At 32.8% G+C, this 23,602-nt stretch overlaps 1 protein-coding gene across 2 annotated transcripts in view; it reads left to right on the top strand.

The window, feature by feature from the left end:
• The first annotated feature begins 1,189 nt into the window (after positions 1–1,189).
• LOC147073597 (uncharacterized) overlaps positions 1,190–23,602 on the top strand; it is a 155,540-nt gene continuing 133,127 nt past the window's right edge. Inside the window, exons 1-2 of one of the 2 annotated variants that reach the window (XM_085944871.1) lie at positions 1,190–1,264; positions 1,515–1,645. The gene's annotated coding sequence lies outside the window, so the exon portion shown is untranslated. Of the gene's footprint in view, positions 1,397–1,514; positions 1,646–23,602 lie in introns of both variants that reach the window. The other variant, XM_085944872.1, reaches the window with a different exon arrangement.

The raw sequence follows: 23,602 nt of genomic DNA, 5'->3' as shown, positions 1-23,602 counted from the left end.
CCTTTAAAATGCACGTTAATTACATCGATCGGCCGCCTGGTCATTACGCACCGTGTGCGTCTTCCGCGTCCAAAGTATTAATGCAATTTTACAGTTTAACAAATAATCAACTCAGATAATATTTCCGTTTATAACTGAATTAATGATTAAGCCCATAAAGGGTTCGATTGACCCGTTGAAGAAATTTTTGATTATTTTTTTTTATTAAAATACAGTACACTTTCAGTAATCCGCCGCTCGATTATCTGACAACTATTATAATTCGCCATTATTCGATTGTCAAATGCAGTAGTCCGCCACGAACAAGAGTATACAACGCAGATGAGACGAGTTTATATTGGAAACTTCTCCTTCGTAAAACGTATGTTCATCGCGAAGAAAGTAATATACTAAGGAGGAAAGTGCCCAAGGACCGCATCACAAATATGCCGTGCTCCAATACAACCGAGACATACATAATGAAGCTTTTGGTTATAGGGAAAGCCATTAATCCTAAGCCATTCAAGAATATCTGCCTAGCTGAACAACTGTTTAATATTTAGTTAATAAACTTTGTTTATAAATATGTATAATTTAGTAAACACTTACTTGATTTTGATTTTTAATAAAACTGTAATTTGCTAGTACAAATTTTTCAAAAAAAAACTATTTTTACGAAATACCTGTTTTAATTTTTACTATATCTTGTATGTATGCACTATAATCCGCCACTTTCACTAATTGTACACTTGTCTGGTTTTTGGGGTGGCGGACTACTGAGAGAGTACTGTATAAAGACAAAATATTTTTCTACATGGAATTACGCTGTCATTGATTTTTATTTCGTTTGTCCAGTAATCATGACTGTTTTTTGTCACAGATCAGCAGGATTGATTCCCTAGGAATGTTCATGTAAGTACCTACATAATGTTCAATTTATATCACACATATATATAATAAATATCACATCTCAGAACATATTTTTTTAAAGCTGACTTCTGAAATAATGCTAGATCAACAAAGAAACTATTTAAATTGGTAAGGTTTCATCAGTCGCACCTAGCAGGCATTCAGAGGCTCTCCGGCCCCAAGTGTTGACAGCCGCCTGCATTTTTGTCCACAGCGCGTGACGTAACGCGTAGTGCAGTCGGGGCTGAGATTCAGACAGCCGCAGTCACAGGCATTCAGGTGTTCGAAGTAAATCACATCCAGTGTTTGTACGGGCGTCCGTGTGGCGGCACTGTCGCACCTGACATTATACTATACGACTGTCAACTTACCTTTGGTGGACTATAACAATATTATTTAATTTCAAAAAAAGAACAAACCTCTTTTTAAATAACAACAACGAACACCTTCAAATCGAACGAACGATTTATTTAAAACGCTGTCAAATTTGGCGGCGTTCGCATTTTGTGTTATTTTTTAATACTATACATTATTATTTTTGTAATAATATATATTTTCGAAAAAGAAGACGATACTAATAATTAATAATAAATTAATTTTCCTGTTAATATTTTTCTTTGTTTCAGTTGATCGAAATATTTTTATAAACTTTATTTTGTTTTAACTAATAAGTGGCTGAACAGTGAATAAAAAAAAAATATATATTATCTTGTTACAAAAAGTGACCAGTTTTGTTTACAAACTAAGTGGATAAGTGGTAAGTAAATCAAAATTTACTAAACTATTTTGACATTAAACATATTTATTGGTACTTACCTAGGTATATTAATCAAATCATACATAGGAAGGGTTTGCACTTTTTTCACTTCTTCTTACACTGATATGCCTCTTTGCCCGATTACCTCGTATAAAATTAGATCAAATGATATTTATTTGTATTAATATAAGTATTATGTAAGTAGTAGGTAATAAATACATACGATAATATATAAGTACAAAAAAAAAATATTTTTAAATTGCATATATTACTTACATCATTTTCATCCTAGAGCCGGAGTGCAAAGTTATGAAGTAGAAACTCTAATATTACTTATAAAATTTACAATACATATTATACATAATGCCGGGTCCACACTGACAACATGTCGCCGGCAACTTCGTTAAATTTTACAATAATTATCATACTTATCGTAAAATTTAACGACCGACGACATGTTGCCAGTGTGGACCCAGCATAAGTTGACAATAATATTGAAATACTTACAAAAACAAATTTTTTTTTTTTCGCCTGCGACGATTCAATTTTTGTATTCGATTGTATTTTTTTACGAATGTATTTTAAATTTTTAAATTATTACTTTTAATCACTGATGAAAACCTGTGGCCCGCGGGCTGCATATAATACATGTAATGATGTTCTGCGACACAATAAAGATTGTCTAAAAATTAATAACTAGATTATTATTATTGTAAAATAATAAAAATTATGTGGTTCATTTATTAGTCAAAAAACAGTTAAGTAGTTCTTTTCACCACTTGAACTGAAAGCAATTATTATAGTCAGAAGTGAAAAGATCTAAGCCACAAAATGTACTTTAAAATCTGATAACATAAATGAATTAACAATATTCATTGATAGCTTTTTGAAGTTATACTTTTTTTGGCATGTTTGGGAAATCGGATCAGAGTGTATTTTTGGCGTGACATGTAACACATAATTTAATTTTTCACACGAAAAAAAAACGCACTCGATTGGATTCGAACCACCGATTGTACGATTATCAGCCGACCGCACTACCTTTACGCCACAGTATGATACTGCAATCGTGACGATTATACAGAATAATAATATAGTTTAGAATTGTTCCGTTGCCTAGGCAGCGAATTTATTATTGTCGCCCATTTGCAATTCCTTACGTAAACAAACGATTAAACGTCAGATTACTTTAAAAATAAAAACAACGAGAAACCATTATATAATTTAGTAATATAATTTAGAGCGTATAGAAATAAACCAACGGCGTTCCAACGAGCGGTCCTTTTTCTTGAGTATGTAATTCATGGTCCCCAAATCCTGAAGCGGGCCCCAAGGCTAGGATCTTTGTCGGGCCCCCCTACCTATCGCCAAGGTTAAAGTCAGTGTGACGCACTACAGTAGCGTTTTCTAAATGGCGTTCACGGTAAAATTAAGGGTATTTTTAAACTTACATCCATTCTAATTATGGAATTAATTATCAAGTAATGACACATTTCAAAATTACATCGCACTATCAGATATTTAAAAATATAATCGTTATTAAAGGAAAATGCGATTTTTTTACTATTAGAGCAAATTTGTGATGTGTGTTTATCTCACTTATTTGGTTGACTCGCCATGCCGGGGCCCCCAGGCTAGGGCCCTATCAGCCCCCCTTGTGTGGGCCATAATGTAATTTAACAAGATAATTAAGAGCTAGTCAAAGAATCTAGTTTATCACAAGTTTTGTTTTGTTACGCCAAAGAAGTATAACTTCTAACGCGCGTACATAAGTACACATACTGATTTTTTTATTGTATTATGTAGAAAGTTCTCTTGAAAAATATTAATATGGAAGTTATCGCGTGAAAACATAAATTTAATTTGGTTTAAAATTTTCAAACACCCATATCTCTGAATGTGTGCACTAGCTCTATTAACTTCAAAGGCGACGATAAATAGTGATCTGAAATTTTTGGTAGGTAGGTACTTAAATAATTTGACACTCGTGAAAATAATGATTGCACAGCATTGATTTCTTTAAACTGAAACGGCAAATAATTTTCAACTATAGGTGCGACGAAATTTCGGACTCGCTGCCAATCTGAGAGCGATAGTCGAGCTGTGAACACGTCAATTTGTTTTGTGATGGCGTCGGGGGAATTAATTGTTAAATCGTGTAAAGATGACTAAAAAAACGTTACCCATTTACTTGAAAAATAAAACATGTCAATGAATATATTATTATTATTACTAATAGAACAATAAACGTAACATTAAATGGACGCATGTTGAATTTTTATGACAAATTATGTTTTGTTCTGCACGCGTCGGTTCCACAATCTTCGCGTCGCGTAGTCACGATCGTTTTATAGTTTTTAGACCGTGCCCCAGCTGAAGTATAGCCTTAAATTAAACCGTTACTTACCTATATAAAATTTTATAGGGAGAATTATAATAACCCACATACGATTGACATTTCACATTTCACCTGGAGACGTCAATCTATGAAGTATTTTTATTTTTCAAATTTAATATTTTAGGTGTACCTACCTATAATAAAATTCAATAACTCTTTACCGACGATCCGATCATTGCGTTTTGACTCAAATAAATGGCGGATCATTATTTTAATCAAATTTGATTGATCGCTTGTGTTTGAAAAAAAATCTCACATTTAAGTTTTTTTCGTGTGATCGAAAAACTAATAAACTCTTATTAGATTCGAATAAATACTTAAATTATTTATTGATGACGGACATAAATTTTAGACGACGCGAGACAGGTTATTCAAAAATTGACTCAAAAATAATAATATGATAATGAAATCTTTACAACTTTGTTTTTGTAGATGGAATAATAGTATATTTTTATTCAAAAAAATATTAAATTAGTAAAATAAATTAATATAAAGTTTATTTAATTATCTACTCAAAAGTATCGTATAGTAGATTGTTATCTCGTTATTACTGTAGAGATTTAATTTATAATATCATATCACTAGAGATGGGGTAATTAATTAAGTAGATACTAATTATATATAATATTATTATCAAGTTTTTATAATCGATCTCAGTTAGCTGTAATCCCTAATGTTTATAACTGTTACAATGATGTTAAAAATAACTATTGTATCATTGATTACACCAATAATAATATAACAGTAATTAAATTATTATCTATGAATATAAGCGTATCGTTTCGTCGCTATAGGATTTGTTTCCCGAATAGACCAAATGTCAATTTTACAGGAGACGAAAAACAAATTTCATTGTCGTATATTTTAATATCAGTAGATGTATCAATCATTCTTTCTATACTGTAAGATTGCAACATTATCTAAGAATAGATTCCAAGAATAATATACTGGTATAAATCATTAAATGCACAGAAAATACGTTTTATTTACAAGTACTCACTGTGGATATTCGGGAAATTTTTAGCGCTCTCTCAGATTAATGGATATTCGGGACAAAACATGGACGTTCGGGATTTAAGACCGTAGCGTATTGCTGCACGGCCCACAGATTACTGAGTGGTCAAAAAGTACGCACCTCAAATGTTATATTTATTTAAATGATAATTGTTAATAATTACCTCTACTATTTAAATACTTAATGATCGTAATTACCCAAGTTCGTATGTAATAATAACATGCGGCAATCGCTTTTTCAGTTTTTTTCGGATTAAGTAATAAAATAGTTTTTAAGTAATTAACTATTTTTTTATTGAACGAATAATTCACAAGATTTAAGAATGTACCATTCTAATAATTGAACATACTTACATAATTTTTTAAAATCACTTCTGAGAAAATATATTATACGGTACTACTTCAATTACTAACCGCCGTCACGGTCATTTCTCCAATATTTTATGATGGTAGGTACTTACTCGTACTTGCTAACAATTTTATATTAATACTTTTTCCAAAAAAAAAAAAAAATCTATTTATATATATCTTTATACTACTTCAATTACTAACCGCCGTCATGGTCATTTCTCCAATATTTTATGATGGTAGGTACTTACTCGTACTTGCTAACAATTTTATATTAATATTTTTTCCAAAAAAAAAAATCTATTTATATATATCTTTATACTACTTCAATTACTAACCGCCGTCATGGTCATTTCTCCAATATTTTATGATGGTAGGTACTTACTCGTACTTGCTAACAATTTTATATTAATACTTTTTCAAAAAAAAAAAAATGTATTTATATATATCTGTATATTATTATATCTATATATTTCTATAATTGGCAATTAAACTTATTACAAACCACCAAATAAATATTATATATTTACTCTTGTAAGGAATAACAACACAAAATAATAGCATGTATAAATTAATTACCATTGGCTGCTTATATTAGGTAGGTACCAATATCCTAAGTATATAATATCCACCAAATAAATAGTTACTAACATACATATTAAATTAAATTAACTATCAGCGCATTCAAAAATAAATAATAGCATCGCCTTTATTTTCATAGAAATACCTAGATTAAAAGTAAAATAAAGACAAACAATATTTGATTAATAATAATTTGAGATAATAATTATTTTTTACGTCATAGTAGTTGCCGGGTCATACTGTAGAATTCATATAACCGTTGGGATTTTGTGTCATTTATCAAAACAAAATGCAGTTATTTAGGTTAAAATACTCACTTCCACAACTCTACTGTAAGTTCAGGGTGAACTGGTGATGTATCAGCTATGAATGATCTCTTCAAATTTGATGAATTCACTATTAAAACAATAGTAACGTTAAAAACAATATCAATAAGACGAAATTTGAAAGAAGTCTCCAGACGGCCGAAAAATATGAAAGTGGGCGTGATTGTTTTAGAGCAAGACAGCGTGAATGTGGGAGCGAGATGCACGGCGTGAGCGCGGTTTGATTGGTTAAAGTCATATTCGAGAAATAAACACTCAGCCACAGATATATTTCGACCGAAATTAACTTGGATATTCAGGTACGAATAGTTGGACATTCGGGAGAACACCACGGAGTAATTGTAACTTAACATGGCGTATTCGGGTTTTTTAAAAAAATATCTCTGTTCCTAGATAAAAATATATTGTTTTTATAAATGATTTCGGTAGAGTTTGATAAAAGAAATTGAACTGCATTAAAATGTCGATTTCGACAAAAATGGATATTCGGGAAACAAATCCTATAGCGACGGTTTGTCAGACGACAATTTGGTTTAATGAGAATATGGGCTCTAATCTAGCCTGGGGGCCTGACGTGGCGGGTCGACCAGCTAACTGAGATTAACACACATCACAAATTTACTCTAATTATAAAAAAAGTCGTCTGCGGCGCTACTTTACGCTATTGCATATTTTAAATGTGTGATTGTGCGTTGCAATTTGATGTGATATTTGATTATTGATATATTGATTGATAATTTTCGTGTAGAATTTGGGAAACACTACTGTAGACTATCACACTGCTCTTAAGCTTAGCGATAGGTAGATGGGCCCGCCAAAGATCCTGGCCTGAGGGGCCGCTTCAAGATGTGGGGGCCATGAATGAGAATATTGCTTCACAATAATATTGGTATGGTTTTTCAAAATTAATTTCATGTATGTATATATTTTGACAAATTTAATATTTGCAAAATCAATGAATCAAGAAGTTCTGAGTACTATATTAATACAAGCGATTTGAAACTTGAAATTGTTCTACATAATAACTGTGAATAATATTCTGTAAAGTTTTCAAGTGATCCTTTATTAGAGATAGGTACTTACTATTCAACGAATAAATATTGATATTTTTCATATTATTTATTAATATTTAGAGTCTGAAAGATGACAATACAAGCCAATACATTCAAATTATATAGGCTGTTTTAAAAATAATTTCGACATATTATATTTATACACCATATCCATGGGTAGATATACTCAAATCATCATCGTCATCATTAGCCGGGGTCGATCCACTGCTGGATGAAGGCATCCCATAGCTCCCACCACTATTCTCGGTCCCTAATTATTCGCTGCCACGTAAATTCGACGAGTTATTATATCCAGCGGGTTTCAGGATGCCCTTGTGGACATTTAGTACCCGTTGGATAATACTATATTCGCTGAGCGACATTCCAGACCATTGCTATTTCATCTACTTAGCGACCTCTATCACATCGCGTACACTTGTCTGCTTCATTATCCATTAGTGTATTTTGTGTTCTTTCCGCGTTATTCCCAACATGCACCTTTCCATGCCACTTTTCTCTTCGATAATTTTTGGATTTGTCTTATATTACGAGTCCATGTTTCATATGCATATGTGAGTGTTGGTAGCACACATTGCTTGAAGACTAATAAAATACTTATCTTTAAAGCAGCTACATATTAAAATCCTGTTTCACGGTCTGAGGTGAGGGTCTATGACAATTCGGCGCCGGGTCAACTGGGCGCTACGAAATCAAATAAAATTCGAAAATATATAGACGTTCGTGAATTATTAGTACTTTTAAAATATATATTTAATACTGATATATTATTAATACTTGATGAGAATTTAAATATGCACACGTAAATAATGATTTAATTGTGCATATGTTGAAGTTCCAATGAGAAGGGAGTCTTTTATTTTTATAGGAAGCGTGAGGTATAATTATTCTCAATCCGCAATAAGAAAAAACATTTTGTTAAGAGAGAAATCAATTAAAACTACCAAGTAGTAAATAGAAACTTTCTCGTCTACTTTATGTATCAAATCGTAACGAAAGTCTATTTATTTCATTAAAAAACGTTATTTCATTCGACAGTGCGGTGCCCACTTGTCCTGGCGCTCAGTTGTCCCAATGCCATATATGACGTGTTGACATGAAAACTGTTACTATTCATTATTTTATTAGGTCACTTGTACCTAAATAATATGTACTTGTTTTAATTCTCATAACCTCAATATACGACATTATTTGTTTAATATTTTATATTATTATCATAAACATTTATTATTATATTATATAATATTAATAAGCAAATAGATATTACACATTTTTGACACGTGTAAATAAATATTTTAAACTTTGAATCTTGTGTAAGCAAAAATATCAAATTTACTTGTTCCCTACAGTTAAGTACCTAGTTGCCAACTTAAAAAATATTATTGTCAATAATTAATTTGAGTAGTTACCTACATACAGTTTAAAAAATCTTTCATTGCGCGTGCGCACGTTTGTTTGAAATAACAAATAAATAATATACATTATTGGAGAAGTCTTAATTTTTAATTGGCTGCGTTGCAATCGTTTGATGTTTTGTATTTTTTATAATAAATTAAAAACAACAGTATCAAAATGTTATTTAGGTTAAAATTACAATATAGTATATAAGTGGATACAATACATTATAATATCATTAGATTTTTAGAAACACTCAGATCCACAAAATTCTTGTAAATTAATGTCTTTTTAATTACAATCCTATTAGCATTTAGGCCTAATTTACATCTTGTAAATAAATATTTGAATATTTGGTGTTTGTTATCATTACTAGTTTGTGCTATACTGGAACATTGATTCCCAACCAGGGATCGGCGAAAATTCGCAAAAATTTATAAAAAAAAATATGATTTTTATGACCTAAGTAATAAATTATTATAAAAATTCAACTCGATTAGATATCATGTCATAGTTATTATTTAAGTAAGTATGCATAACTGTATTGAGACAAACATAAAGGACCCAACTGAAAATTTGCTAAATAGAGATATTGAGCTTCAAAGTCTGTAGGTACACGTTTTTAGATACTTTATGTAAATGTTGTGAACACGAAAACTATTAAATACTGTGACTGTTATTAATGTATTCTCTATTATCTGTTAAAGAATAATATAAAATGCAGTACTTACTAATATATTATTATCTTAGGATATTAATTAACAGGAATACAGTTGGCTCCTTTTCACTTTATGACATTTTGCATACAATCACTAGAAACTATTTTACACAAAGGAGCCAACAGATGATTTATATAATAATTGTTGTATTTCTAATTTTCATACCTATATATCGTCACTGTTCTGGCAGAAGACACTAATTCGAAAAAATTACATATTGAGTTAGTTATACCAAAATGTTCCTTTAAAAATGTAACTTTACCGTCTGGAAACCTTCTTAATAAATAAAAAGTCTTTATTATAAAGTCATCCTTTTTTTACGATTACATAATAAACTCACATGATAGACCATTTCAAACATTTTAACAACTTCAAAGTAAAATTACTCAAAACTAGTATTCTCCAGTTAGTGTGTTTTGCCAGAACAGAGACTATATTTTCTTCTATATTTCCTTTATATTCCGGTGTATTATTTTGAAGCGTTTTATTTAGACATCAATTTGATCTCAATAGTCAATACTATATGCTAAATCGAATTCCTCCTATACAGCGGCTCACGGTGAACTGTGATACGACCAACTGTATGCGTTCAATTTTCTGAACACGTCGTTCCTCATGATCGACACGGAGGGCTGAACACCAAAAAAATATTCGCGTTAATAACAAAAACAGGAAAAATATTCACAATGAATAAAAAGCGCTAAAGTGGATACATTTTTAAAACATTATTAATTAATTAATTGCTCGTGGGGAACTGTGTAACTGCGTACAATTTTCTGGACACGTAGGTCCCCATGATCGAAACGGAAGACTGAACACTAAAAATTCTCATAAGTAACAAAAACAGGAAAAAATTTACAATGTATATGAAGCGGTCACAGTAGGTACATTTTTAAAACATCATTAACTATTAATTATATTATCATCATCGGCCAGTGTTTACCCACTCCTTTGGGTTCTTCCACTCGTCACGGTCCTTATATTTTCATTACTTAAAGAATTCGTCAATTCGGCTGGCTTTTGGCCGTTCAGTGATTTATGGGACCATATCCTAACACTAGGAAACTCAGAAATAATGATAACTGAAATACTTAACGGGTAAGGAGTAGCAAGCAACCGATCCTGAGTAAGGAAGACACTGGGATAAACTTAAACACGTGTCAAGAATACGTCATATGTAGAATACTGACAACTGCTCTCGGTTTATGCATTGACGCTCATTTAATATTGGTGTATTACACACTCACACATTTAAAACCCTCCAACAAAATGTAATATATTAAATTTAGCCTATCGGAATTTTATTTAGTAATCTGTTCTGTGCCTAACACGTATAGTTACAAGATAAAAAGAACTTTTTATATACCACGTTTTTAAATTTTCTGTTGAATCATATAAACTTGACAATTCTATGTATTAATAAATACTTTTTTGTACTTGATAGAAATCAGGGCTCGAAATGGACCGGAACGCACCGGAGCACCGTTCCTGTTCGTGAAATCGTTAAAATTATCGCTCCGTCTCGTGAAATAAATAATTTGACCGTCTGAGCTGGATAGGCCATATAATAGAAAATCTAACACACTTATTTTTATGAAAAAACACATATACTTTGATAACTTTACTATGTAAAAATCTTCAGAAAACTGTCGAGCGCTCCGGTTCGTATTTTTTTTTTCATTTCGAGCGCTGATAGAAATACTGAATAAATAATATAGAATACTGAAATAGCATTTTGACACTTCATATAGATTCCCATAGTAACGCACGTATATATTAATAATTTAGTTGTTAGGACCGCCTTAGCAACCAATAATAGTGTTTTCCTTTTTACGGATTTTTTTTCCGAAATAACTTTCCATACAAAACAGAATTAACTGAAAATGAATTCAATTCTGCTTAAAGATGGCTAAAAGTATTAAAAGAATGCATTGTCATCATGTTCTGGTATATTCTAAAAGTTTCAAATGTCTAGCTAGTCGGGAAGTTAGTTAAAAATCGATTGCAAGATTTATATTGGACAAACAAGAAAAAAATTGTTTTGGACAAATAAGAATACGAGCTAATAAAAACGTGGTAAAAATTGACTTAGCCACTTTGGATATAAAATTAAAGTAAACGTTATCCTAATATTTGCTAGAGTAATCAAATTCTTTGCTTCCCACAATGGAAAATATTTTATTCCCATGTTTTGTCGCCTTGCAGCGTTTTCATTTCCTTATTGACTCAAACATGACACAATGCGGTTAAAATATTTGACATTTGTGGGCTACATTGTCGATAATACTATAAATATTTGGATAAATTATGCTATAGATTATTAATTCATTTACATACGTATGTAAGCTGGCGCTGCAGACCATTCAGGTCCATGACCGATAGCACAACCATCCTCCAGACATCTTTTTCCCGAGCTCTCTCTCCAGTCAGTTACACGCGTCCCTCTTGACGTTATCCGCACATTTCCTCCGGAAGCGAATAAACTTTATGGAGAGCTTTTAGATGCATTGCACCTAACGTGACTGGTCCATCTGAGTCTTCGCGTCCTCAAGAGCTTAAATTATTTTTCGCAGAGCTCAGCATTCGCACAGATGCGCCATCTTTGTTATTCTTTAACCGGTCCAAGTACTCTTCAGCGAATTTTGTTTTCGAATATTTGGATAGCATTCTCTTATTTTTATCCGCTAGGCTTTGGGTTTCACCCCCATACATATTATTATTTTAGCATATCGGAGCCTGATTTTCATGTTGTTCTATGTCACTTTCAGTAAAATTCTCAGGAGAGCAATTTGAAAGTTCACATTGAAATAATTGCACTACCAATATATTATTTTATATATATTAAAAACTGTGTTCTGCATTTATAAAAGAAAAACTTATTGTCGACATTATCGACAAATCCGTTCATAATTTTTGTATTCTGACAAATAAGTTAAACGTACTGGAAATAGAACAGAATGGCATTTTGCTTAAAAATGTGATATAGAACAACCTGGAAATCAATTATTTAAAATTATTTTCAACCTCAAAATCAATTATTTACCGGATTACTTTATGTTATAATCAAATCAACGACAGCCTTATTCGATACATTTTTTTTGTTTCGTTTCGCAGACGTTTTCGCAAGTCGATTGCAGACGCGTCATTAAACCAGACTGATTTGAGTACCTTGGTATCAAAGTGGGACATAAGCCATTTACAAAATTTTACAGGAGACTGGAAAACATGTGTGAAAAGTGACCGTTTTTCATATAACATACCAACTTTAAACACAAAAATCTTTATGAAAACTACCGTTTTTGATACTTTTAGTGGATTTTTTGAAAAGAGCATCACTTGCACTACCATAATCAATTAAAACATGAATTTAGTGGAAGGTGGCGTATGTCCCACTTTGATACCAAGGTACTCATTTGTATACGTCCGTCAGTTTTCTCGCAAATTAAAAGAACCTGTTTAATAATAATAAAAAAATACAGTTTTCACACAAAATGGCGAAGATTATTTTCGGCTTCCGTTTCCGGTTCTAGTAAAACAATTTAAATTTGATGTCTTATCGATACGTAAAAGTACGCGTAACCTACTTATTGAAATTCTGTCGAAATTCTGACAATTTACCATTACAATTTTATGGCCAATAATTATAACTCACCGTAGGCATTTTTTTTGCAACATATACGTTTTCTCGTGTCTTCTTTTCAAAAGGTCAGTGGTGAAGACAGTTGGACAGAGGTAAACGAGGAGTAGGTACATTCGTAGGGTTACTTCCAAATGTTGGTAAGTCTCCAAATCATGTTATGGAGCAATTCTAATTTTAAAGTTTGGCATACATTCCAAAATAAGGCATAATGTCTTTGTGCTTTATGTGCATGCTCTATGTATTGGATTAGGTACCTTGAATTTTTTTTCTAGTATGTTTACATATTTATATATAGACACGTAAACTACGTAAAACACGTAACTTTATATACTTAAATTATCGATTTGCTAACTTTTAGCATATAGGTTTTGCCAGTGCGTATAGCGGTTTGGGCAACCACTCTAGCGCAAAATTTTGGAGGGTTAAATATTATAATTACCTGTAGTCTTTTGTAAATTAACGGAAAATACATTTTTTTAAATTTCAAGTTAGAAATATTCATTTTTACGAAGTATTACTTTTACTTAACGAATGATTTAAAAGATTTAAGTAGATGGTAGGTACATAATTTGAAAACACGTCGTATTTTTAGAAAAAGATTTTTTCTACTAGTGAAATAGATTTTTGGATTAACGTCAAAATATTTAAATGGGCCCGTGAAACAACACAAACAAATACCCCTCCAAACCGAGCGTATCACGAAGCCATACGTATAAAAATTGACTGGAGTTAATTAAATCAATATTAATTTGTATTACCTAAATATTAATTGTAAAGTACTAGTTGTGGATGGTTGAATTTCACGTTAGTAAAATAATTTTGATAAATAATATTAGGTATTATGATGAATGAGGTGGTTTATTTATTGAACTATAGTTCAGTACATTGACATTTGAAGACAAACTAGAAGTGAAACGATTAGGATCTCACCAACCTAGTGATTTAGTTATTGTGTATGAACTATTCAAAACAAAAAAAAGCATTTAACTCCGAACGGTTTACCAAAAAACATGGTTGACGGCGAGTGTATCCTTGAAAAAACTACTTTGTTTTTCTTGTAGCAATAAGATTCTTTCGAACACAGGAGGCATATGAAGATAAAGTAAAAGCTACAAAAGATATGATTTCTACGCTTTGATTAATATTGATTAGGTAGGTACTTATTAGATAATTCACGCCTTTTGACCCCACTTACTAAAATATGCTAGAGCCGCCACTGTGGACCTGATGTATAAAGAATTTAACTCGCTAAAACCTTATATTGACGTGATTGCGAAAAAATCAAAAGACTCAACAGCACAGAAATATCATCAGTTACCTATTCAAGTTATTCCCGGAAAAAGAGACTAAAAATATTTTCAAGCCAATTTCGTTTATTTTATTAGTAAGTACACACGCACGTTCTTGCTCGATGGTTTTACGCTCATTCCAACATGTCTCAACGTGTGTATCATCTGGCTCGATGGTTTTTTGTTCGACATAGAGCATATTGCACTATCCGAAAAAGATTGAAGGTCCGTAATTCTTGCTCGATACAACTTAAGTGAGGGAGTGAGGACACACCGGCAAGGCTCGTGTAGTCGAAGTCGTGGCGGTGCGACGGTGGCCTCACAGCGTCTTGTGTCGAGTTGCTCGACTGTGTGAACGCAACGACGGGCAGCCTTCCAAGTCAACATGCTCGGTCGAGCAAGAACGTACGTGCGTACTAGGCTTTAGCATACCAACATCTAATTGCTATACCGAACGAGTATTTTCTCCGATGAATGTAAAATGGACAGATACAAGAAACAGGTGTTTTATGTTTTATTGAGTTGATAAAATCGGAATTACTTATTCAATTCAATATGATCATACCTACAGATCTTCTAAATTTTAGTAATACATTAAGCAGCGGAAAGATACTCTTAATATTATTATTTTGATAGTTTGTGTTTTGCCATTTATGATTCATATTATAGAAATAAAAATAAGAAAAATGTTGAACAAAGTACGCATTTTAGGTTGTCTCGCTTTTTGCTCCTAAGCCCCGATTTTTAAATTTCAAATGGTAAAAATCCCAATTTGGTAAAACAATTATCTGGCAACGCTGATTGTTTGTAAAAAATATTATATCTCGTTACGGTTATTCCACAGAGCTCTACCGTAGTCTCTGTTAATTGTTTCCACTGACTTGTAGTTACATATTTAAAAGAACAGGGCACACCATGGGCAAAAGATTTGATGTCCTCATGGGAAGAAGCGAATCGCAGCTCTGCGATGAATGTCATGTTTTAGAGGACATTTTACATATAGCACTGCAATGCCCCAAATATGAAATTCACAGAGTACAGCTGCGAATTGCAGATATCTATGAGAATGTCGACGAATTGAAGGGTGTCCTGGCGGTGGGTAAGACGGAAGAGCTAGGCAAAATTGTAAAGTTATTTAACAGAATAGGAGTGAGGACCTGATCGACGGATCCCCTTCTAGAAGAGAAGAGGCGATATGATAGCGAGTCGCAGTCAAAGCCTCGGTAAAATCACAAAAAAAAAAAAAAAAAAAACTAAGTTACATTTGAACATAATATAAATTATTTTTTAAATATGAATTCACCGTGGATTGCGTTACCACGAAGTGAATGCCTCATATGTGTAAACGAAATACTTATTTATATAAAATTTACACCAGCGATCGATGAGTGATAATACTTCCTTCGGTTTATTTATAAAGATTTGTAACAAGTGTGGGTGTAACATTGCCCTGCGCCGTACCGCAGAGCTCTGGTATTATGCATTTTAAATTGACTCACTTTGCGGTCGGCCAACAAACAATAGTGTATGTATGCATGTAAACAAAATAATGATGTGACATTGAAACTTCCAACAACCAGTTCGCATGTTTTATCAAATACAATGGTAACGGTACGCAGTCCACAAAGAAGTAGTTGGTAGAGACGTCTGAAGGTGTACGTGCGGATTTGGATCCCGGTGTCACAAAACAACAATCATTTCTGGTTAAAAAAACAATTAAAAACCTCCCCGGAAAACGGCCATGATCTTCAACGAGTGGTAGAGAGATGAAGATGCTGATGATACCTGGTATTGCCCGAGTAAAAAAAACTGAAACAACGTCCCCTCTATTTTTTCCACTGTGAGTGCGGACCATAAACCTAATTGGTAAATATCGCACAAAGAAATTAAGCGTGCAACTACTCATGTTTTGCGTAGATAAATGAACTCGTCAAAAATTATACCGCGAAATAAAGTTCCTACCTAATAATTAGGTATGTATTAATTTTTTTTAAATGTAAATCGCACCCTCTATACTTTCTAAAATACATTCTGTCGAAGTTGGAAATGTTCGAAGGACCGTTACTTGGTTTTTATATACTTAGGTTAAAATGTTCAAAATATAATTTAGTTTAGTATTGTTTTTTTAATTTAAAAAAGTGGCTAGGTATGGGGAATGTACCTGTAAAAGTGTGGTATTTCAAGGTTGAAGCCGCAAAAAGCTATAATTAGTGGGTGTGACAAATGTGGAAGTCAGTGACACTTTATTTAATATTTTTTCAAGATGGACCCCCCCCCCCCAAACCATTTTTTCTGTGAGCGCGTCTAATGTGTAACAACCGATTCTCGTACTAATAGTCTCTTCATACATCTCCAAATTGCTAAAGTGGAGGGGCTGATATACTGTTATGATAATATTCTGATCTTACTAACTTTTTTTTCGACCATGTCCGATCCTAATAGGATCATATAGACCTCCACAGAGTGGAGGTATGTATTAACAGATTTGTTTTTTTTACGATAAATTGATGTCAACCACTTGCTCAACCTATTAGGTCCACACCCTGACTCACACACAAATTGAAAAACAATATGTGTACTTGCCAGACCCAGGATTCGAACCCGTAGCCATAAATTGACAAACTAAAATTGAAGTAGGGAAGGTGTTTGAACATGTACCTAACCGAAAAAAAAATCTTTTTTTTAAACGGTACATGTTCAAATACGCGCGTTAACATCATTTTACTCTGATCTTACTAACTTTTTTTTCGACCATGTCCGATCCTAATAGGATCATATAGGCCTCCACAGAGTGGAGGTATGTATTAACAGATTTTGTTTTTTTACGATAAATTGATGTCAACCACTTGCTCAACCTATTAGGTCCATACCCTGACTCGCACACAAATTAAAAAAACAATATGTATACTTGCCAGACCCAGGATTCGAACCTGGGACCAACGGCGTTATAGTCCAATGCTTAAGCCGCGCGGCCACCGTGGGTGTAAAACTAGCCGGTTCTCTAATACATATGTATTTTATCAACCGGTTCGTGCGTACGGCGCGTACCTGTAAAGTAACAACACTATTTAAAAATAAATACATATAATAACAACAAACAAAATATGTTTTCGCAAAAGGTGTCGGAATACAAACACCCACAATTTTTATTGTAATTTTTGGTGCCGTGATAAATCGAAGCTAGTGTCTTTCGGTGACGTGTTTTTGACAGCGAAATAATGCGCCGTGTCCGGGATTTCGTGGCGCTAGTCATGGTAAATGATGGATAGATAGTTGTTAATAGATTGATTATGTACATCAATCATCAATATCATTAGAAATAAGTTGGATAGGTATATCTCAAGTTGAGCACGTTTAAGTACATGTTGGTCTCAACCATTGCCCACTGAAGAAGGAAGCCGATACATTACACGACTGGTCCTACTTTTCGCCCCTCCCGTTGTCTATGGATGACCTGTCATTGCCTGGCATTGTCTATAGAGTGCTCATACTGACGCGTCTGTCGTGTTCACTTGTCGGAGTATTATTAGTTTCAGATTTCTTTCAAATTATTTTAACGTATCTTGGAGACCTTGGAGTTCATCTGATTTAGTGGTTATGTGTTATTAATAATTGGAAGTAACGATCAAAGTAAGTAAACTTCTTCTGTGTATAATAATATCATAATATACTAGGACGTTTGTCAATGTGACAGTCGATTCTAAACGACAATAATTAATAACTAATTTATACTCTTCAGCATGGCCCCCACAAAGGGGGGGCTGACAGGGCTCTAGTCTGGGGGTCCGGCGTGGTGGGATGACCTGATAATTAAGATAAACACACATCCCAAATTTGCCCCAATGTGGAAAAAAGTCTCCTGCGGCGCTATTTTATTTGTAGTTTTAACATTTTAAAATGTCTAGTTGATTAATGTGTGTCGATATTCGACAACTCCATGATTCAAATGGATTCAACAATACAAAAAAATACACGAAATACCTTTAATTTTACCTGAAACAACATTTAGAAAACGATTCTGTAAAAAGTCCCACTACCTTTAAACCCTAGCGATAGGTAGGGGGGCCCGCTTCAAAATGTGAGGGTCATGCTCTTCAGTCATTATAGAATACCAAACTCTGTTTGCAAGTACGTTATCAATAAATAGTATGGCAGTGGACCACTCGTTGCTTGTGCAAAAAGTTATGGTCAGGCTTTATTAATCTAAAGATGGCGGTGTCTCAACTCTTGAGTTTGACCTTGAGCATATTCTCCATAATTCTTGTCAGGCCATGTAGTAGGTAGGTCATGCACTGCTTTTGGGAGAAATATTATATACTTATACAGATAGTGCGGCATATAAATGAAAACAAGATACTTCAATATTATATACTAATGTCAGAAATTTTAAAATAATATGTCACATAATTATCGACACCCCCCAGAAAAAACGTTATAAGTCTAAATATATCCGTTTACATATTAGCTTTTTACGATATTGTTTTTTTTTGTGTATAATATACTGTAAATATTTCAAGTCTTTAGCATAACAATAAAATTGACGAAGTTAGGTTTTCAAAAATGGTGTAATATATCAAGATATTGCATCGACCAAGTTTGTGTTCACAAAAATATCCGATAAGTATTTCTTATGAATAAGAAGGTCCTAATACCTGGTGTTACGTTATTTTACGGGGATCGAATTAGATGGTATGGTTTCTATGCAACACATATGTTATAAGACTTATTTTACACCATCGTCACAGACGAGGGTGTTTCTTTACCCATTATATCAATTATTATATAAAGAGTATTAATTGTATATTGATAGGTACTAAGGGTCTCTTATGTTACGTTATGACAAATACGAAAGATAAAATTTTAATACTTACGCCATTTTACTAATAATTTTAAATCTAAAGTGTTTTAAATAATCAGTACGTATTGATATGGAAGGTTTTATATCAGAGGGTTTATTTCATGTGGGTTAAGTTCTTTACCCTTTTAACAGTCGATATAATTGACGTATTATATAATGCTGTATTTTCTTCAAAAGTTCAAATTTCAAATACGTCTTGAATTGAAAAAAATTGAGTCATGCATTTGTGTGAATCTACTTCAACCCAGTTCAATCAATGATTTTTCCCACCAAATCAATTATCGGTCAAATAAAAATCTACTTAGGTACTTCAAAATCGTTTTACGCAATTTCATTTTCCTGCTTTACCGGATATTGTCTATTATAATATACATTCCTTCAATATTCATAAGAACTATTTAAGAAATTGTTTATTATCTCTGGTAATGTGGCAAATCATTCTGATTTTCACGGCCAGGCTCGCTAATGGGATAACGAATTATTAACAGCATTACAGAGGTGTGTGACTGATGGATTCTGAATAGGTAATATTTAATTGAAATACCTGTCATTATTGGCTGACACTTCGCGTATAACTTAAAATGTGCGTCGCCATTTTAGTATTCTATCAAATGCTATTCAGACAAGATTATAAAATTGTCGTCTTGTAATGACAAAAAGCGTAAAAAATACAGTACTTACTTTCTTTAAAATACCTACGAATAAAGTTAACTGACGTTTTTATTAAAATTTAAGTTATAGTGTTACAATAATTTCAGAAACCCGTATGCACGCTTGAATTTGTTATTAATTTTGTTTTGTTTCTATAAATATTTTTTTTTCGACCATGTCCGATCCTAATTGGATCATATGGGCCACCACAGAGTAGAGGTTTGTATTAACAGATTTTTTTTTTACGAGAAATGGATGTCAGCCACTTGCTCAACCTATTAGGTCCATACCCTGACTCACGTACAAATTGAAAAACAATATGTGTACTTGCCAGACCCAGGATTCGACCCTGGGACCCACGGCGTGATAGTCCAACGCTTAAGCCGCGCGGCCACCGTGGGCGTATCTTACTGTATTTTAAATTGTTTTATTTTTCAAATCCCACGTTGATACGTTTCATTTCGCAAGTAGCGTTAAACGTATCCTCCGCGATCAGCTGCAGCAAGTTGCTATGAACATAATTCCACATAGATCGTAGGCATTAATTAGCAGCAAAGATTTTCTTTGACGCAGTTGACGCAATCGACCGGGAATTTGCGTTTGCTATGCTTTGCGTTATTATCAATTTGTGTCAAATACGCATATTTTTTTGAATTGCTATATAATTTAATAAATATATGACTAGTTTGAACTGTTTCAAGGCCCCTTTTAAATCTTATGATTGGTCATATAATTATTAATTTATAACACAATTTTAAAAAAGTTGCGTATTTCAACAATTCAATTCAACAAATTCCTCTCGAATTTATAGAAAAAGCGTTTCTATAGAATTTTCGGCATTGGTTGCAAAAGGGTTTCGTATCCTGTCGCATTTATTGTATGAAAGTACTGATGAAATTTCTTTTGCAGCAAAGTTAAATGTTTTTGAGACGGATCCAAAATTAATTGCTTGTTTTCAATGGTGGTCCGTTGGAACATTTGTAGAGATCCTTGTCTTAACTCCTTCTGCCAAAGTTCCATTTTTTTTGACTTCTTCTAATTTATCAAAGCACGTCAATATATTTTTATTCTGACCTTGCAATGTTTTATTAAGTTCATGCAGGTGCTCAAATATATTACCAGCCATGTACGAAAATTTAGCTATTGCACCGCGGCACACCTAGCATCGTCTTGGGGCACACCAGTGTGCCGCGGCACACCGGTTGCGGAGCACTGACCTATGTGATACAATTTTTGATTATTATGTGTCTAATACTCGACAACTCCATAATTCAAGTGAATGTATTAAAAAATACATACATAATAATTATTATTAGTAGTTATTGGATGTGATTGTAAAAAAAGGTACGTTGATCATTTTCCTAGGTACTCGTACCTCGGTTGTTGGAATTTATAGATTTATTTTTATTATTTATTGTGAGAGCCTCAAAATAAATCAGTGCTTCGGGCCTCCACGTATCTAAACCCGCCACTGGGTATAATATACTTACAATGTAATTATTAAAGATGTGAACTTATTTTACCATAGCATATAATTATTATTATTCATTGTTCAATAAAGTTTATAATTTTATTGGCGCAATCAGAAATGGCGTGTTCGTAAAATAAATGAAATAATGCTGTCAGTTGTCCATCTCTGAATAATAAATTATCTACAAGCCAAGATAACAACGCCTGTTCAAAAATTATAAGAAAGCCACCCACCGGTGGTGTGTGATGTCATTTCTGACCAAGATATATTTTTATATAACATTATGCACTTTTATGAACATTAATTCTATTGTGTACTGTTATAATCTACCTACAGGTATATAATAATTTTATTCTAGCACTGTTATTTTATTAGGCTCACGTAAAGACTCTGATTATTAGAATTATATTATTTTTTTGCTAGAAGTCTATTTTTATATGTGGGCGTAGTTGTAGGTACATCAAATACTGATTTTTGGGAACTCCATTAATAAAGTAGATAACTCAATATATAGTACATAATACGCTACAAGCACAGAACAGATTAATAAATAGAATTCGTATAGGGCAGTGGTCGGCAAACTCATTAGTCAAAAGAGCCAAATATCAATAGGACAACGATTGAGATGTCTTTTGACAGCCAAATTTCTTAAACTCAAATAATATAATATGTAGGTAATTACACTGTTTATTAACTTAATAAACTTTACTTAAAGTTGTAAGTCTTAATTAAACTAAAGGTGGGTACACTGAATACAACTTGATAGCATACGTAATAATGATCTTATGTATTGATAAAAATTAAATTGTACCTAAGGTAGGTATCCATAAAATTATATCATGACAATGACTGACAAACACTCAATGTGAATAATGGTCTTGCATCTCCTTGGAAAGTTTGGGTAAGTCAGGTTTGTGTGTTGTTGTTTTTAATTTTAAGCACAATTCCAGGTTCTCGTCAATAAGACGACTTCTCAATTTACTCTGAATTTCCTCTGTAGAAATCTCTTTACTAACCACAAAACTTGCTACATTAACATTATTAGAAGATTGTATTCAGCAATTAAATACAGAACTTGATTTTTCTTGACTCTTCTAAAGTTCCTCAACTGCTATCTTCCTTGCATCACCGACAGGATATTTACTGCGAAATGACGCTTGTTTAGTTGTAAAGTGTCTCTCTAAATTTGAATGCGCAATTTTTTCCGGACAAACAATACAGGTCGGTAGGCCATTTAAGTTTTGAATAAACACTAAAGTCTCGGTCCATTCAATTTTAAATTCATGGTTTTTGTCTTCCGTTTTTCTTTGATTCTTCTTTGTAGCCATGTCAAATAGGGCAGAGGACATTTGTGGCAGAGCCGCACTCAAGGGGCCAAAGAGCCGCATGCGGCTCGCGAGCCGCCGTTTGCCGACCACTGGTATAGGGCATAGGCTATATACACAGCGTTGTTAATTTATCGTTTTTCTTGCCAGATATAGCATTTTTCGATCGGCATCTAGCTTGTAAATAGCGCATCTGGCTTGTGGCGTTTTTACTAGCAGTTTTTAATGCCTCCATCAGCTTTAAATGTGCTGAAAATAAGCTAGATATTTAGGTTATTTATTTTCATGCTCATCAAATTTCTGAGGTACTTTGCAGATAGGTCGGTACCTATTTTAGTAGCGTAAGAAATAAAACAACATAATTTAACACTTGAAACGACAGTATTATTCATGGTCTTTTAATGAAAAATGGTATCATATAAAATGTAATGTGTGCTTAGGTATAATATGACACCAGTCACAAACGAAACTTGAACGCCATTGACACAATATAGGCATATTTTGTTGTCAATTTTTAAAATAATGTTTCTGTTAAAATGTGTGGTTTTATGCCTATAGACATTTTTTAGTTTTTTTTTTTCACTTTTTTCAATACCTGAAAGGAAAGGTATTGACTTCGTTCTTGGTAGAACAAGTAAATTTACATGAAATTTTATTTTCACAAAATCTAGCGTTTTTTACCTGCCAAATAGTTTGTTTTCGTACCCCCTCTGGCATGTTTTTGTCAACAACGGTTGGCAACACTGGCTATACCCTAATACACTACATTTTGAAGAAGGGTTTTGAATATGTGAGTGTCCTACAAAAATTAAATAAATATTATATACGTGTAATATGTGCAATCATGTAACCTTCAAATACACCAATATTG

Source organism: Rhyacophila brunnea, unplaced genomic scaffold (assembly GCF_057557595.1).
Source record: "Rhyacophila brunnea isolate RB1 unplaced genomic scaffold, BYU_Rbru_1.0 scaffold_17, whole genome shotgun sequence".
NCBI lineage: Eukaryota > Metazoa > Arthropoda > Insecta > Trichoptera > Rhyacophilidae > Rhyacophila > Rhyacophila brunnea.
Note: the sequence above shows the minus strand (reverse complement) of the source record. Positions and strands in the feature narration are given on the sequence as shown.